The sequence below is a fragment of the Poecilia reticulata genome, chromosome 10 (genome assembly GCF_904066995.2).
Source record: "Poecilia reticulata chromosome 10, P_reticulata-male-v2, whole genome shotgun sequence".
Taxonomy (NCBI): Eukaryota; Metazoa; Chordata; class Actinopteri; order Cyprinodontiformes; family Poeciliidae; genus Poecilia; species Poecilia reticulata.
In genome coordinates, this window is record NC_088839.1 from 27,490,331 (window position 1) to 27,508,099 (window position 17,769).

Consider the following 17,769-nt stretch of genomic DNA (forward strand, 5'->3'; position numbering starts at 1 on the left):
TGCAAAGAAATGCAGGTTGCACACTTTTACTTAGAACTGACCATTTTTAAAGTTGACAATAATACGTTTATATCAAATCCTGAATTGACGGTTTTGATCTTTCAGCTGGATTCTTCACCTGCTCTTATGACATCACATTAAATCAGCTGACGGTATTATTTTCAGGAACTTAATCAGCCACTAAATTGAGTTCTTGTGAGAAATTTTTTCTTGCATTAGCCCTTTACATGGCATCTGATGGTTTCATTTTAAAGCCACCCAGTGACCATCAGAGGAATTCCCTCATAGAAGACTTTTATATCAGCTTCATGATTAAAAGTTGTTAACTTTGTTAATCTTGTAGGTTGTACACACTGCTATTGTGTAAGTGGAAGGGGGATCCATATAAATACTTTAAACATCCACCCTGTTTAAAGTATTTACCTTTCTCCAGGCTAAGTTCTTGATGTATGAGGGTGAAGAAGACTCAGTGAGTTGAATTCATGAATTTCATTTATTAATACCAAAACACAGCTGGTCCATTTCTCATGCTACCTTTAGGAGCTAGCAGGACAAAATGGCATCAAGCAACAGTTGGTGATCCCATTTGTTAGCTTCTATCTAAGCTACACCCTAAAGAGAGCGTTCCCTAATATGTCATATCCTTTAACCCTAGCTTTCAAGGTGTTTCTTAACATGTCATTTCCTTTAGCTTTATCTACAAGAGATAAAAGAAAAACACTGAATTATTTATTCTCAACACCCCCTTTACCGACCCTGCAAAGATGAGAGGGTGTAGATGATGGATGGATGACTTTAGATGTTTCTGTGTTGACTCATCTTTGTAAAATTCATTGTTTTCAGAAAATAAAGGCGAAAACGTAACCCCCACTTCAGCTACTTCAAGCTTCAGTGAGCACTAAATTGATGTTAAATTTGGAATTAACGTTTCGTACACGCAGCTGAAAGGATTGTGGCGTCCCTGGATGATGTTCAGATCTGATGGAGGAACAGAAAGACGGGAGAGGAGAGAAAAAGAACAGCGCAGCAGATCATGTGGATAATCATTCCAGGTCAGCGGCTTGATGAGCCAGAGACATTAACACAGCTCCGCTTCATGCAGGCAGAGACTCCAGTGGAAACCAAAAGAGAGAACAGGAAAAGCAGTGGATGATGCATAGAGCAGTACATTATAACCATGTGTAGAGATCTGAGCAGCCAGACTTTGATTCGCGTCAGCAACTCAGAAACGTCTCCTGAGCTGCAGAATAGGCATTCTTGGAAACTCCATAAGCATTCCAGGACTTCATCCCCCCTCTGATGCATCTCGTGGTTTCAGTGACCTTCATCTAACTAATTAAATTTGCTTTGACACCAGAATGAATGAACCTTAATGACACAGGTTAATCTGCATTTATGGAATCGCTTCATCCAGTCCACCTATTCTCAGATAGTTTCCATCTAGCATTGATTACATAATAATCACATCATTGCAATCTCTTTGCTTTTTCTTCTTATAAAAAAACAGTTTTCAACTTGTCCTCTTGATGTTGTAATTTTGTGTCACCTATTTGCTAATTCTTATAAAGTGCATCTTTTTGAAGGATTTTGCCATTTATACTTCACATTTAAGGTAATCAGAGTCTTTAGGGATTTAGGATTAATAATCTGACTTCTTGTTTACCTGGGGAATAAAAATTACTTGACACAGTGGTCCATTTCTCGAGCTTCTCTCGCTCTCTTTCTCTTCCTTGGGAAAGACAATAGGACATACCTAAGACATATGTGTTCTTCATAAATTCAGAAATTATGTAAAAAAATAATATCTTCATTTAAACTTGCCCACATTCAGATGAATCATTACCCTTCATGTCCACTGTTAAGTATGTCAGAGGATTTGTTATGCTGTGGGCTTGGTTCTCTCTTAGAGCAGGCAAAACACTTAAAAATGCAACTTTGGTTGTTAGTTTTTTCAGCAGGACAATGATCCAAAGCATATTACTAAAAATTAAATTAAATTGCAGCACATTAATCATAACCTGTCTCCAAATTCTCAGCAACAGTGAAAATACATCCTCCTCCCACACAAATTGAGAATTGAGTCTGTTGAACTGCAGATAAAGACAAATTAGATTCAAATAGCAGAATGGTGTCTGTCTGGATGCATCCTAGTTATGCTTGCCTATCATATTTTCACTAATTAAAAAAAAGAGTCAGACATTTATGTCAGCATTTCAAACAAAATGACAGTCATCTCTTTACAAGTTTTTAAAAGAACATTTAAGGATATTCAAATATTGTCAGTTGCACAGAATCCACTGAGTGTTGAAACATTTGCCCTGAAACATCTTAAAAAGTTTCAAATGGCCTGAATTGACATGAGAGGGAGATGGAGGACAAGAACAAAGAGTTTGAAGGACGGTCGGAGATGAATTTACCAGACTAAAGACCAGCAAAGGCGAGCTTAAAACATATTCTTTTCCTCATCACTCATCTGGAAACGCTTGCAGAGGGAAATGATGAAGCAGGAAAAGGAATCCCTCCTCCCGGCTGCTTCAGCAGAGACTGATTCCAGCACTAGTTGTGGCTGACGCGTCCTCCGAGTCGTGTTTTATGCAAATGCAGGTCTCTGAAACAAGAATCCAAGGGTAATGTTTGCTGAGGAGACGGCGCAGGCCTGACACCATCCTCTCTCTGCTTCCAGCTAATCTGTTCGATTAATCACATCTGCGACGGCACGGATACAAATGCTTCAATCACGACCTGAAAGCATGACGGATGAGTGAGCAAAGAGGTTCTGTTGCCGTCTTCTTCCCTCCTCTTCCAGTCTATTTCTTTCTACTTTATCCTTTGTCCTGTTTTTGTAGCTTCTTGCAAAGACTTTTTTGCTCTCAAATGTTTTTATTAAACTGAACATATTCCATGTCTTTAAGTTGTTTTCTCTATTCACTATCTAAACTAATAAACGTTTTAGAAGACCAAGGGGAGAACAGAATAAGAAATGAAGTTTTTTTATATTAGTGTAAGTATATCTTTTATTTTATTCACACTTAGTTTTTTTTTTTTTTAGACAAAAGGATAATAAAACTCAATTTATTGCCAGATTACCAGCTATATTTGAGTAGCAAGCATCATGGTCAACATACAACCTCATAACCACAGATTTTAACCAGTTGCATTTTCTACATTATAAATCCATGTAATGAAATATGTTAGATGCATATTTAAATCTACTTAAACCTACTTCACAAGATATACGACAAACATTTTATTCCTGACAGTAAATGTACTTTTGTTGTGTAATAATAGTGTGGCATTCGAGAAGTAATTCTATTCTCTGTAGGTCTTGTTGTGCTGTTTTGATTTCAGTTAGTACAATTATATAATTTGTTGGGTCCTTTTTACTTATCTGTCCTTAATGGACACTTTTTAGGTATCCCATGGCTGTACCAGACTGGATGCTCATGTTCAAGGGGAATTCATAAAGGCGTTGGAAACCTTCCTCAGAGATTTTGGTCCGTATTGATATGATGGCATCACACAGTTAATGCAGATTTGTCAGCTGCACATCTATGATGCAAAAATCCCTCTCCAACATATCCGAAACATTTTCTATCAAACCGAAATGTTGTAACTCTGGAGGCCATGGTGGCTACACGAAACTCATTGTTCATTTCAAGGAACCAGTTTGTGGTGAGTTGGCCTTTGTGACATGGCAACTTTTCAGAAGACTGTGGCCATAAAGGGATGAATGTAGCCAGCAACAGTTGATATTAGGAGGCTTAAAGTGTGTCAAGAGAATATCCCCACCATCCTGGAAAAGATGGGATCAGTGCTTTGTTGTTTACACCTGAATGCTGAAGAACTGAGACTCACTGAACCAGACTAAGTTTGCAGCACATTATTGGCTTATTTTGCTGAGACCGTGTGAACTGTAGCCTCAATTTCCTGAGTTAGCTGACAGGAGTGGAACACAGTGTGTTTTTCTAATGCTGATTCGACATGTTGGGCATTCAAAAAATGGTATTCGACATACCTTAGTTGTAGAAACTTGTTCTTTTGGAGTTATTGTTGGTTTTCTATAATCTGAAACCACCCTGCCAAATCTTTTTTGATCTCAGCAAGACATATTTGCAGACAAACTGTCACTCATTGTATATATTTCAGCATGTATTGTACATTCCCTGTAAACTCAAAAGATGGCCGTGTGTGGAAATTCCAGTAGATCATCAATTTCTGAAGTTATTACACCAACCAATCTGAAATCTAAATACCATTCGATATTAAAAGTCATGCAAATCTCCTTTTGTTCACATCCTGACGCTCAGTTTAAATTTCAGAAAGTCACATTCATCACATTTAGTTGGCTAAATGCACCTCATAAAACATAAGTTGAATGTAGATTTAGAGATATTCAAACCATAAGCTTTTCTCAGGACCTGGTTGGCGGTCGCATCAAAGTATTTATATTATTAGAGGTGGCTTTTCACCCAACGAGTTCAGGGTGTATCCTACCTTTTGGCCAATCGCTGCTGGAGATGAGCAACACTCTGAGCATAAACATTTGAGAGATGAATAGACTGTTTTTTTTGTTTTTTTTTGCAACAGAATGTGCAGAAATAAATCATTGGTATGATTAAAATATAGACCTTGAAAGTGCATAAATTCATGTAATGACAAGACTTTTCATCTTTTGTTGCGAACCAGAAAAAGACAGAAAAGCAAAGTGAGATTTTTCCAAAGCATTTATCACCACAGTGATTTACTCCTTCCATCTATTTTCCCATGTACTGTTTATGGTCCTTTCTATGTTAATGGAGATATTTTACAATGGCTCACGTGATCCACCCTTTGTTTTTTTTTTCTTTTCTGGCATTAACAGAGCGTCTGTGTCCGCTTAGGAGTGCATGCACGCTCCTTCTTCCTCTCTTATTGTTCTTCACTGCCTCTTTTCATTCTTTTCTTCTCCTCCACCTCCTCCTTCTCTCTCGACAGTTCTTCTCATTGCGCCTCCTCCTCACGTCCCTCCACCCTCCACATTAATCACATGGCAGGGAGAATAAAGCGGAGCATCTGTAATAGTTTCGCAGCGTCACTGAAGGACGGGCAGAGGTCGGCTAGCGTCGCGGCTAATGCGTAGATGTGTATGCGCGTGCATGTGTGTGTGTGTGCGTGTGTGTGTGTGTGTGCGTTGGTATACGTGGTTTAGCCTGCCTTTTGACCTGAATACGCACTTACGTTACGCGGACCTAAGGGTAATACAAGGACAATGCTGATGTCCTCATAAATCAAGGAGTGTATTTAAAATTTTGAGTATCTAAACAACACTTTTTCTCATAAATCTAAAGTTTTATAGCAACTATGCCAGTTTTTGCATGATGTGGACCATATATTTGTACTTTTCAGTGAATAAACGGCGTGATATCTCACTTTCTTTAATTGTCCTTTTATACCATGTGACCTGAGATTTGTGTATTCCAGTGTATAACACAGCGCTGCCTGATTTCAAGCGGCGGTGTGTATGAATTGCACTTTTATACACATTTTCCATACACTACGCGCGCTTTTAGCCGGTCATCATCTGATTGGCTGAAAAAAACTTGTGGGCGTGTCTGATTACCAAACAGTCCCAGACGCCAGGTTTTTAAAAATTAAATCCCCATTTGAAGCCGCAGCTCTCAATATGGACATGTTGGTGGAATAACTCTGCACAGGTAAGCATAAATTGTAAATTAAAAATACATTTTGCCTAGATAAAGTTATTTGCAAGTAAATAACTGCAAATGTGAGAGATTTTTGAGCAAAATGAATTATTTTAGATTTTAATTTAGGTGACATGAAAGCTAACCAACGTATTTTGGATATTTACATCAAGTAACTTAGATATGTATACTTTTATGACTGAAAAGACCTACCTGACGCAGTATAGTTTTTATTCCGAGTGTTTTAAAGTAAGAGACTAGCTTGACTAGGAGAGCTAGCTTCGTAGCTAGACGAAACGTGTTTGACAAGTTGACGATGTTTGGAGTAGATGGTATCTGTGTGGTACCATACCCCAAACAGGTACCACTTAGCTTTTAGTGGTAAAAACTGGGTGATAGACTAAGGTTTTCATCGCTATATTTAACAATATTGGCAAATTGCTTGCTTTATGTTAGCTAACTGCGTAGTGACATTCTGCTTGTTAAGCTCGTTAAGCTTGATTGCCATCCGTCCTGCTGAAGAGCAAGCAGGAAATTAATAAGAAGTAAAACCACAGGTTTCTGTGAAACTTGTTAATCTTTTAGAAAAGCACTAATTGTTGAATGTTTGAATAAATGGATGCAATAGGGCAGGTGCACCGATGGCTTTAAAGCTGTGTACTGTAATCACTTCGCTGACTTCAGCAACTTAAATGCTGAAAGTGTAAACCAGGAGTCCTCAAATTCAGGCAAACATAGTCCTTCTTCAATTTTTAAATGTGTATTTGTACCTTAATTAGCTGAATAACCTCACATGCAGCCAAATTCTCCAGATTTCTGACATTATTTGATTTAGGTGTGTTGAGGCAGAGATGCATTTAAAAGTTGGAGGGGATTGTACCTGGAGGACTGACTAAAAGATGAATAGGACTTAACAAAATTCATTTGCGCAAAAAAAACACCCTTTTTCCTTAAATTATGGCTCAAGTATTCTTGTAAGGCTGTACTACTGGCTGAACCTCAATATATTGAACACTGATCATTGTATGAACTATTTGTAGATGGTAAAGCACTTTTTTAAATCAGTGATTAAATAAATCATAGTGTTGGTGTTTTATCTGAGGTATGTGTCTTGCATGTATAACATGTTTCCATAGTGATAATTTAATTTTTAGCTTTAAAGCTTGTAGGAATTATAAAGAAGCCTGTCATTCCTTATTTGACTGTTATAACTTTTCATACATGCCAGTAAAACATGCAGAGGCGAAGACGCATAAAACCGAAGGAAGATGCCAAATATTATATTGATACCAAAACGGACAAAGAGGGGCTTGACGTCAAGTATATCAATGCCTTTAAAGGTATGGGTATTTTTGGGGGGTGGTTTAATTACAGTCAATCCTTTATACATTGTTTACTCTTTCTACTATTATTTTTGCTTTCTTCATTAGGCCGTGGTATTTTTGCCACGACCTCTTTTCAGAAAGGAGACTTTCTGTGTGAGTATCGAGGTGAACTGATAAGTAAAGAGGAATGTGAGAGGAGACAGAAAATTTACCACGACAACCTTAAAGTTTTCTTGTTTGAATTCTACTTTAATGGAAAACTCTGGTGGTGAGTATGTTTGAATCAGAAGTCTAATTAGAATGGCATATATGTAAATGAATATGTTTATATTTAAAATGCAATGTTATATATTTGCAGTGTTGATGCAGCAAAAGAAGATGGCTCTCTTGGAAGGCTTATAAACGATGACAATATCAGCCCAAATACCAAAATGAAGTATCTGACTGTGCAACAGAAGCCACATTTGTGTTTATTTGCAACTCGAGATGTCAATCAGGGAGAAGAGATTACGTACAATTATGGGGACTCAGACTGGCCATGGCGACTCAAGGTACTAAAAAAATCAAAATTTATGAATCTTAAGATTATGTTCATTTGAGAAATGCGCTAATAATGATGATTTAAACCTGAACCTCCTTTGTTTTACCTTTCTTTTCACAAGAATAGATGGCTGACTGTACAAGACTTTGCTGTGCAAATTAACCAGTTGCCCACAAATGTATAATAAATAATTACAGTATGATAGTATTTACGCCGTTTCCAGAATTCAAAATACTTAAGTCAACCATCAGACTATTTTCTCTGCTACATCACAGAAAATCTTCTGTGGGGAAAAATAATCATTCTTCCTTCTTTTTCACAGGAGTTGGAGAAAGAAACGTCTCAAAGTCCTGACTGTACTCATTCAACTTCTACAACTGACAACACAGAACAGGTACAGAAGTTGGGCTTTTATTTTGACTTTACCAAACATTTTGGCTCGATTTAAAACTAGTTACCTTTCATGGGTGTTTACTGTCATAGGGCACCATCACTTAATTAAGGATATCTCCGTAAATAAGTCAAAGGGAATATGGTGTTGACTTTTATTTATTTTCTGTTTCAGGTCAGAGCTGAAAATGACCAGGATCAGATGACAACCAGTGTCCCAAACAAGACAGATTCAGTCCTGGATTCACTTCCCAACAATTCAGAGGTATTTTATGATTAAAGTGTAGCTAAATTATGTCAGTCAGCCAACCTGTTCTACTTAAGTGTGTCTGTGTGTGGACCTGAATGCCATGTGGTTTATAAAGACATTGGTTTGTAAGGACAGTCTCATGTCATGGTTTTCAGTTTGTAAGCTCAGTGTGGTAAGCTCAGTGTGTGTATGTGTGTGTTTCATGGTCAACTGCCCCAATGTGATACAGGAGGACCATATTGTATATGGGGACCTGGCGTTATTGAATTGATAAAAACATTTGTTTTGGTTCTTGTGAGGTTGTTAATATTGGTTTGACCTCTGATAAATGTTGACTTGGCATCTCAGAAAATATTGGGAGAGTAAAGATTTTAATTTTTTTTAAGTTAAAGAAAATGCATTAACTTTTTGGTGAAAATCTTTTGAATTTCACAACAGAATCAGACTTCAGTTTGTCAATACTTGTGAAATTGTATTATTTTGACTATCTGTTAAAGTTTGCCGTCATTCATTGTGATTAACATTCATCTTTTACGCTGTTTCCAGAATTCGAAACAATTAAGTCAACCAAAAGACTATTGTTCTCTGCTAAGTCACAGAAAATCTTCTGTGAGGAAAAAAAAGACAATCTTTTTTCTTTTTCACAGGAGTTGGAGAAAGAAACGTCTCAAAGTCCTGACTGTACTCATTCAACTTCTACAACTGACAACACAGAACAGGTACAGAAGTTGGGTTTTTATTTTGACTTTACCAAACATTTTGGCTGGATTTAAAACTAGTTACCTTTCATGGGTGTTTACTGTCATAGGGCACCATCACTTAATTGAGGATATGTCCGTAAATAAGTCAAAGGGAATATAGTGCTGAGTTGTATTTATTTTCTGTTTCAGATCAGAGCTGAAAATGACCAGGATCAGAAGACAACCAGTGTCCCAAACGAGACAAATTCAGTCCTGGATTCACTTCCCAACAATTCAGAGGTATTTTATGATTAAGGTGTAGCTAAATGATGTCAGTCAGCCAACCTGTTCTACTTAAGTGTGTCTGTGTGTGGACCTGAATGCCATGTGGTTTATGAAGACATTGGTTTGTAAGGACAGTCTCATGTCATGGTTTTCAGTTTGTAAGCTCAGTGTGGTAAGCTCAGTGTGTGTATGTGTGTGTTTCATGGTCAACTGCCCCAATGTGATACAGAAGGACCATATTGTATATGGGGACCTGGCGCTATTGAATTGATAAAAAACATTTGTTTTGGTTCTTGTGAGGTTGTCAATATTGGTTTGACCTTTGATAAATGTTGACTTGGCATCCCAGAACCTATTGGGAGAATAAAGATTAAAATTTCTTAAAAGTTAAAAAAATACATTACATTTTGGTGAAATTTACTTTAATTTAACCACAGAATCAGACTTCAATTTGGTCAGTGCTGCTGAAATTATAACATTTTGAATATTTGTTAAAGTTTGCTATCATTCTACTTGTTTCTTAGAGTTCGTCTGTCAAGCTGCTTCCAGAATTCAAAACGCTTTGGTCAAACATCAAACTATTGTTTCTGCAACATCACAGAAATTCTTCTGTGGGAAAAAATAATCATTCTTCCTTCTTTTTCACAGGAGTTGGAGAAAGAAACGTCTCAAAGTCCTGACTGTACTCATTCAACTTCTACAACTGACAACACAGAACAGGTACAGAAGTTGGGCTTTTATTTTAACTTTACTAAACATTTTGGCTGGATTTAAAACTAGTTACCTTTCATGGGTGTTTACTGTCATAGGGCACCATCACTTAATTGAGGATATCTCCGTAAATAAGTCAAAGGGAATATGGTGTTGACTTTTATTTATTTTCTGTTTCAGGTGAGAGCTGAAAATGACCAGGATCAGAAGACAACCAGTGTCCCAAACGAGACAGATTCAGTCCTGGATTCACTTCCCAACAATTCAGAGGTATTTTATGATTAAAGTGTAGCTAAATTATGTCAGTCAGCCAACCTGTTCTACTTAAGTGTGTCTGTGTGTGGACCTGAATGCCATGTGGTTTATAAAGACATTGGTTTGTAAGGACAGTCTCATGTCATGGTTTTCAGTTTGTAAGCTCAGTGTGGTAAGCTCAGTGTGTGTATGTGTGTGTTTCATGGTCAACTGCCCCAATGTGATACAGGAGGACCATATTGTATATGGGGACCTGGCGTTATTGAATTGATAAAAACATTTGTTTTGGTTCTTGTGAGGTTGTTAATATTGGTTTGTCCTCTGATATATGTTGACTTGGCATCCCAGAACATATTGGGAGAATAACGATTTAAATTTCTTAATAGTTAAAGAAAATACATTACATTTTGGTGAAATTTACTTTAATTTAACCACAGAATCAGACTTCAATTTGGTCAGTGCTGCTGAAATTATAACATTTTGAATATTTGTTAGTTTGCTATCATTCTACTTGTTTCTTAAGAGTTCGTCTGTCAAGCTGCATCCAGAATTCAAATCGCTTTGGTCAAACATCAAACTATTGTTTCTACAACATCGCAGAAATTCTTCTGTGGGAAAAAATAATCATTGTTCCTTCTTTTTCACAGGAGTTGGAGAAAGAAATTTCTCAAAGTCCTGACTGTACTCATTCAACTTCTACAACTGACAACACAGAACAGGTACAGAATTTGTTTTTTTATTTTGACTTTACCAAACATTTTGGCTGGGTTTAAAACTAGTTACCTTTCATGGGTGTTTGCTGTCATAGGGCATCATCACTTAATTGAGGATATCTCCGTAAATAAGTCAAAGGGAATATGGTGTTGACTTTTATTTATTTTCTGTTTCAGGTCAGAGCTGAAAATGATCAGGATCAGATGACAAGTGTCCCAAAAGAGACAGATTCAGTCCTGGATTCACTTCCCAACAATTCAGAGGTATTTTATTATTAAAGTGTAGCTAAATGATGTCAGTCAGCCAATCTGTTCTACTTAAGTGTGTCTGTGTGTGGACCTGAATGTCATGTGTTATAATGACATTGGTTTGTAAGGACAGTCTTATGTCATGGTTTTTAGGTGGCAAGTTCAGTGTGTGTATGTGTGTGTTTCATGGTCAACTGCCCCAATGTGATACAGGAGGACCATATTGTATAGGGGGACCTGGCGTTATTGAATTGATAAAAATATATTTTTTGGTTCCTGTGAGGTTGTTAATATTGGTTTGACCTCTGACAAATGTTGACTTGACATCCCAGAATATATTAGAATAAAATTTTAAATGTTGTCATACTTAGAAAAAAAAATATATAAAGATTTTGTCTTCTCTGCGTCTTTACCACATAATATTTTTAATTCAACAATTTAAAAGTTTGCAGGAAAAGTTATTTTTTTATGATTTTCACCCTCTTTAAATATGTTCTCATTCATTACCCAATATTGAATATACTTTAAATAAATATCCCTAACTCTCATGTATATATATGTATATGTGTGTGTTTAATCTTTTCCTTGTAGTGTCAAAAACATCACCTGATGTGCACATTATCTTCTTTGGAGAAGTGTATTCAGTGTTTTGGTCCTTGTTCTTCATTCAAGTGGGTTGGCTACCAGTGTAAAGGCAAGATATTTAGTTAATTTGTATTTGTATTTGAATTAAAAAGTGCTGCAAATAGGATCTATGTCTTTGTTGAACTTTCGACCATGAACAAATTTCATGGTCGACACTCACTTCAGCATTTTCAGAAGTGAGTATATAGATTTAAATACAATGAAATGTACATCATCATGGTGACTTTCAAAGCAGTGAAAGATTTCAAAGTACCTTAAAATCTTTACCCTTAATATTTTTTTAAAACGGAACATAAAATTTTACCCAAAAAGTTCAATTTTGCACATTTTAAAAACATAATTGTTAATCCATATTTACCTTTTCTACGTGATCTTAAAATAAGGTGTAATGGCTTATTTGAGATTTTGAAATTTTTTTTGTCTTGTTTGTTTTTTTACATTTAAATTTCTTCACAGGTTGTTCAAAAGTCTGGCATTCATATTGCCTTAAACAAATTACAAATGACCGAACCCAGTTGAATGTCCACATAAGTTTTTTTTTTAGCTTTGCCTTGTAAGTCTCAATTATAACATAAATTATATTTCCCACAATTTCAGGCAAAAGAACTTTTTAAATATTCCATGGCTCACTCCTCATCAGATGACGACAACAACACATCACCTTCCAAACAATGTGAAATGTCAGATGATGACCATGAGTCTGATATGGACTACATACCAAATTCAGAATCTGCAGAAACTGATGAGGACTCAGATATTAGCATCCCCTTTCAGCCCATCAAGTCTAAAGTTGGACAAATTCAAGGAAACCCAACAATACCCGATCTCGCTTCATTCTTGCCAGACTCAAGTTCTGTGGTTGAACCTAGCACATCAAATATCTGGCCTCCTTTTCACACAGATGATATGGGTGATGACACACTTGAAACATTCAGCCCAGCCAAGTCTACAAAAGACTCAAACAAAAAACAAAAAAGTCAAAAGGAGCCTCACAAACAGGAATCCTCACAGCATATTACGGGTGTTAAGAACTTCTGCTTTGTATGTGGTAGACCACAGAGCAAAATTTCACGCCATTTAAAAACCCACAAGACACATGCTGAAATTGCTTATGCTTTTTCCCTTCCAGAAGACTCAAAAGAACGCAAAGTTCTTCTAGAGAAAATGAGAAACAAGGGGAACTTCAAACATAACTCTGAGGTTTTACAAAGTGGGAAAGGATCATTGAAAGTAAAGAGAAAGCCAAAAGCGAAAGCAAAGACTGGAACATTTATACATTGTATGTACTGCCAAGGTATGTATATTCGAAAGGAACTATGGAGACATATCCGAAGATGCCCCTGTAAGCCACAAAATGAAGATTTGAACCCAGGACCTGGAAGAACCAAAGTACTGGGTTTTGCTATGGCTCAAGAGTCTGCATTCTGTCAGGAGATTTCAAGTGGGGTTTGGAAGCTCCTCGGTCCCATGAAGCAGGATGATGTAGCCACAGTTGTGAGAAATGACCTGACCATTATTCAGTTGGCCCAGTCTCTCTACAACAGACATGGACAAGACCCTACCAAGTATGAGTATATTCGACAGAAGCTCCGTGAAATTGGACGTCTGTTAATATGTCTACGGTCTGAATTCTCTGTACATAACTTGGAGGAAGCTGTGAAACCTGCTAACTTCCAAAGAGTTGTCCAGGCAGTAAAGATTGTCTGCGGTTTTGATGAAGAAAAGCATTCATACCAAACACCAAGTCTTGCACTAAAACTAGGACATACACTACACAAAATCAGTGACATTATCCACTGCCGAGCGCTCATGGCAGAAGATGAAGAACTGATTAAGTCAACAGAAGCTTTCAATAAGCTGTATACATCCAAGTGGTCTGAGTTAGTGTCACATACTGCCTTGAACACTTTGAGTCATGACAAATATAATAAGCCATTAACCTTACCATTCACAGAAGATGTTCAGAGTCTTCATAGGTATCTTAAGAAATCTGGAGAAAATGCATTTTCTAACTTGAAAGATGAGGTCAGTCCCCAGAATTATGCAGAACTTGCAAAAGTTACTCTTGCACAGGTCATTGTGTTCAATCGAAGACGAGCTGGAGAAGTCTCAAAGATGCATCTCAGAGGTTTCCAGCAGAGGGATGACTCCAAGCTCCATGAAGATGTTGCTGCTGGGCTGTCCAAGATTGAAAAAAAGCTCTGTAGCTACTTCAGTCGTGTTGAAATAATTGGAAAAAGAGGTCGAAAAGTTGCGGTTCTCCTTTCTCCAGATGTGGTGGATGCTCTGACTCTGCTGGTCAGCAAAAGAGAGCAATGTGGTGTTTGCTCCACAAACATCTTTCTTTTTGCCCGACCAAGATCTCAAAGTCACTACAGGGGCCAAGACTGTTTGCGTGTTTATGGAAGCCAATGTGGGGCGAAGCATCCTGAGTTCCTAAGGTCCACACAACTCAGGAAGCATGTTGCCACATTGTCACAAGTCCTCAACCTCAAAAATAACGAAATTGACCAGGTGGCTGACTTCCTGGGGCATGATATTCGTGTCCACAGGGAATTTTATCGCTTACCTGTGCCAACAACACAACTGGCAAAGATTTCTAAGCTCCTTTTGTCCATGGAGAAAGGACACATATCCACCCTGCAAGGGAAATCCCTTGATGACATTGAAATCGAAGGTTATTGCTTAAATTCTTTTTTTTGTGATCTTTTTGCCATTAGTAGAACTTGTCTGACATTACCAATATTTGTAAAACTGATGGATGTAAATAAATTATTATTAGAAAATATTACAATAGTGATTCTCTAGGTTAGAACATATTACTAAATACAAAACGCGTTTTAAGCCTAATTTTGGTAGTGCTTAGATATAATTTTATGTATGGCATTCACTTTAGAAAGTATTCTAATAATGACTTTCAGATGAAATAGAACTAAGTGAGGATGAAGAAAAGGAGGATTTAAGTGACTCGGATGGTAGCGATTCTGTAGAACCCAAGGAATCTATGGAACCCGAGGAACCTGTGGAACCCGAGGAACCTGTGAAACCTGAGGAACTTGTGGAACCTGAGCAAAGCAAGAATATGGATGATTTGTGTATGTTACTTGAATCTAAAGATGTTATTACTTTTTGTCTACCCATTTTTTTAACTTCTGTTGTATGTCTTAGTGGGAGCAGTGTCATCGACAGCAGAGAAAACTGTCCCTCCTGTTGAAGGCAAGTCAAGTTTCCTATTGACGCTGTGTTTTGATCCCAACTCCTAGCTACATTTAGTTAAAGCATGATTCTATTGAGCTGACCATATTAACTAGTTCATGCTTAAAGGCCATGCAGTCCAGATGACCTGGAACTATATGCCATTTGCTTGAGACATGTGCCAACCTAGTGAAGAGTGTTATGACCGGCTCTTTGAGCCATAATAAAAGATAGGGAGACATGGAGTTCAACAATATATAAGCTCTTTATTGAGCACAAGCAAAGAATAAAGCTAAACTGAAGCAACTTGTTTTTGTCCACATGCCTCCCTTTGGAAGATTCCTTTTGTTTCTGCTTGGACATTTCTTATTGTCTTTCTTCTCCACTCAATTTCCAGTAATTTCACATTTTTGAAGCTTGGTATTCCAAATTTCTGTTCACTTTTTCAGTTAGTCGATTGTAGACAGACTTAAAAACATGCTTGCCCAGCAGCCATCTTGATGCAACTGGCCACTAATAAGGCTCTCCATACATAGCTTATAACCCCTCTATGCTCTCTATCCATTAGAATGTGGTTAAGGTTATTACAAATTTGGAGTGCCATTTTCATAGATAGCAATCATGTCACTTATTACTTTTCATTGTCTGGTTTCATTTGGCTGTAGTTTGTTCTCACAAACTACCTGTGACGATTTTGTTCTCACAAACTACAGTCAAACTACTTTCATGATTGGACAATATTTTTTCTAAACTTTGTAGTAAGGTTGTTATCCTGTGTAAAGGTAGCATGTTTTTTATTTTATATTTTAATAAACTGCTTTTCTCTTTACGTTTTTTTTTTTCTTCAGAGACCTCCTCTGGCGCACCCAGAAGACAACCAAAAAAACCATGGTCAAGTGCTGAGGTTTCTGCTGTTATGAGGCATTTTAAAGCTCACATAGGTAAAGGAAAACTTGCCACTAAAAATGAGTGCAATCACTGCAAGTTGGTTGAAGATCCTGTGCTGGCTCAAAGAACAGCACAAAATATCAGGGACTTTGTGAGAAACCGTGGAATAACTGCTAAAAGGCAGACACAAAAGAAAAAGCTCTAGATTTATGTGAAGTAATCATTTATTCAAAAGGGTTCTGTTTTGTTCATGCTACTAAAACAGATTTTTTTTGTTGCCTATCAAATAATATTATCTGTAAAAGTCCCGTGACATAGAGGCTGTTTTCATGTAGTCGTGTTAATAGGCAGAAAAGCTTTTTTTCTAATGGTGAGACATTTTTTTGTTGTCCAGCATAAAGAAATATTGGAAAAAGTGGCAGAATTTTAATTTAACATTGTTTTACTTATTTATTTATATTCAGAATACTTGGTAACACTCTGCACCCTAATTTTACTTTTCTGTATGTTTTGTTGCAGCACTTAAATTTTTTAATTTTTTTATTTTCCTTTGGTCATTTCAATTTCAGGCTTACTTTTATTTTTTAAAGAAAAATAATTGAATTATTTGGTCATATTTACCTAATAAAATTATGTTCTGTTAATGCTGTATGCTGTCAGGTTGTGTGTTTATGCTAATCAGCAGGTTTTTAAATATGACGTAGTTGTCCCTTTAAAGTCCTCACATTACTTTGTTTTGTTCTCATAAACCACAATTTGCTGATGTCCATATAACCCACCATGGTGTCAGATTGCTGAAACAAAGGCTGTGTAGCTGCTATCTGAAACCTAAAGTGAGCTAAATTTTTTTCAGATTTTTTGCAGTGTTTTAAGCCATCTCTCGTTGCTCTAGGTACTTGGGAAAGGGTAGTCCATCTAAACCACCACCGGGCCTGTTTGGCGAAAAAGGCAGGCTAAACCACATATACCTGTATAGCTGTGTGTGTGCGTGTGTGTGTGTGTGTGTATTAACGGTAATAGATGACTTGGTGTGGACGCAAGGACAGAACGGGGACATTGCTTGCTAAAAATGGATCACTACCTTGTGGTGCAACATACATAAGTGTACATGCACACACCCACAGCTACACACAAACAATTGAATGCTAGTCATGCAAGCGCCACATACTGGGACAAGACATTCCCTTCTGATTTCACTTTAGTGATCTCTTTTGGCAATTTATTGGATATTTAGCCTCTTTTCTTCTTCTGGATGGTAGCGCCTGAGTCTAGCACAGGGGTGTTCAGCTGTCGTTTTTTATTGCTGGGTTGATTTGTTGTTGCTGCAGAGGTTTTGCGTCACTTAAGCTCCCTTGCTGCCAGCGGTTGCTTCTGATTTAGGCATCGGACCTGCTAGCGTGATGATCATAAAATTCTTTTTTCATTTTTCCTGTCCAAAAGGGAATGGTTAGATTAGATCTGCTGCTGGAAAGACTCCCCAAACTGACTCAGAGGGAAAAAAAGGAACAAAAAAAACAAAAAAACAAGTTGCAAACATTCAGACTCCAGACAAAAAAGATGACATTCAGACACCTGAAGGATTTTCTTTATGTCACTTTTAAGCTTGTTGTTTAAAGGCTGTTTGTGGTGTTTATTCTGGAGATAAAGCTTCCACAGACAGCCCACGTTGATGTTTGCTACAAACTCTCTGAAACAGATAAGGAAGTCGATACACCTGCTGTAATGAAAAGGCAATGCAGATAACATTATCAGTATCTCATTGCCCTTGGGTGAAAACGTCCCGTGCATGGCGTCACCTTCAGTGCTTCTCATGTCAGTCAATCGAATCTATTCAAACACCTCAACTCACATCGTCACTCCCCTCGACTGGTGAGTGAAACACTTTGTGACTTCCAGCAGGACGACACAGCAGTGCTGTGTGCAGCCTGACCCGTGGTGAGCTCTTCATTCATTAATCCACT

General features: G+C 37.4%; 1 protein-coding gene and 3 long non-coding RNA genes across 6 annotated transcripts in view; all 4 read left to right on the top strand.

Annotated features, from left to right (window-relative positions):
- Positions 1-17,769, top strand: part of glra1 (glycine receptor, alpha 1) — a 123,906-nt gene that overhangs the window by 99,327 nt on the left and 6,810 nt on the right. The window lies entirely within an intron of this gene.
- Positions 7,222-7,968, top strand: LOC145553138 (uncharacterized). Its single transcript, XR_014089375.1, has 3 exons — positions 7,222-7,274; positions 7,365-7,557; positions 7,870-7,968. It is a non-coding gene; the product is annotated as an uncharacterized LOC145553138 (long non-coding RNA).
- LOC145553139 (uncharacterized) lies at positions 8,101-9,162 on the top strand. The gene is made up of 3 exons (XR_014089376.1): positions 8,101-8,202; positions 8,835-8,906; positions 9,078-9,162. It is a non-coding gene; the product is annotated as an uncharacterized LOC145553139 (long non-coding RNA).
- On the top strand, positions 14,482-16,008 carry LOC145553137 (uncharacterized). Its single transcript, XR_014089374.1, has 3 exons — positions 14,482-14,820; positions 14,894-14,941; positions 15,769-16,008. It is a non-coding gene; the product is annotated as an uncharacterized LOC145553137 (long non-coding RNA).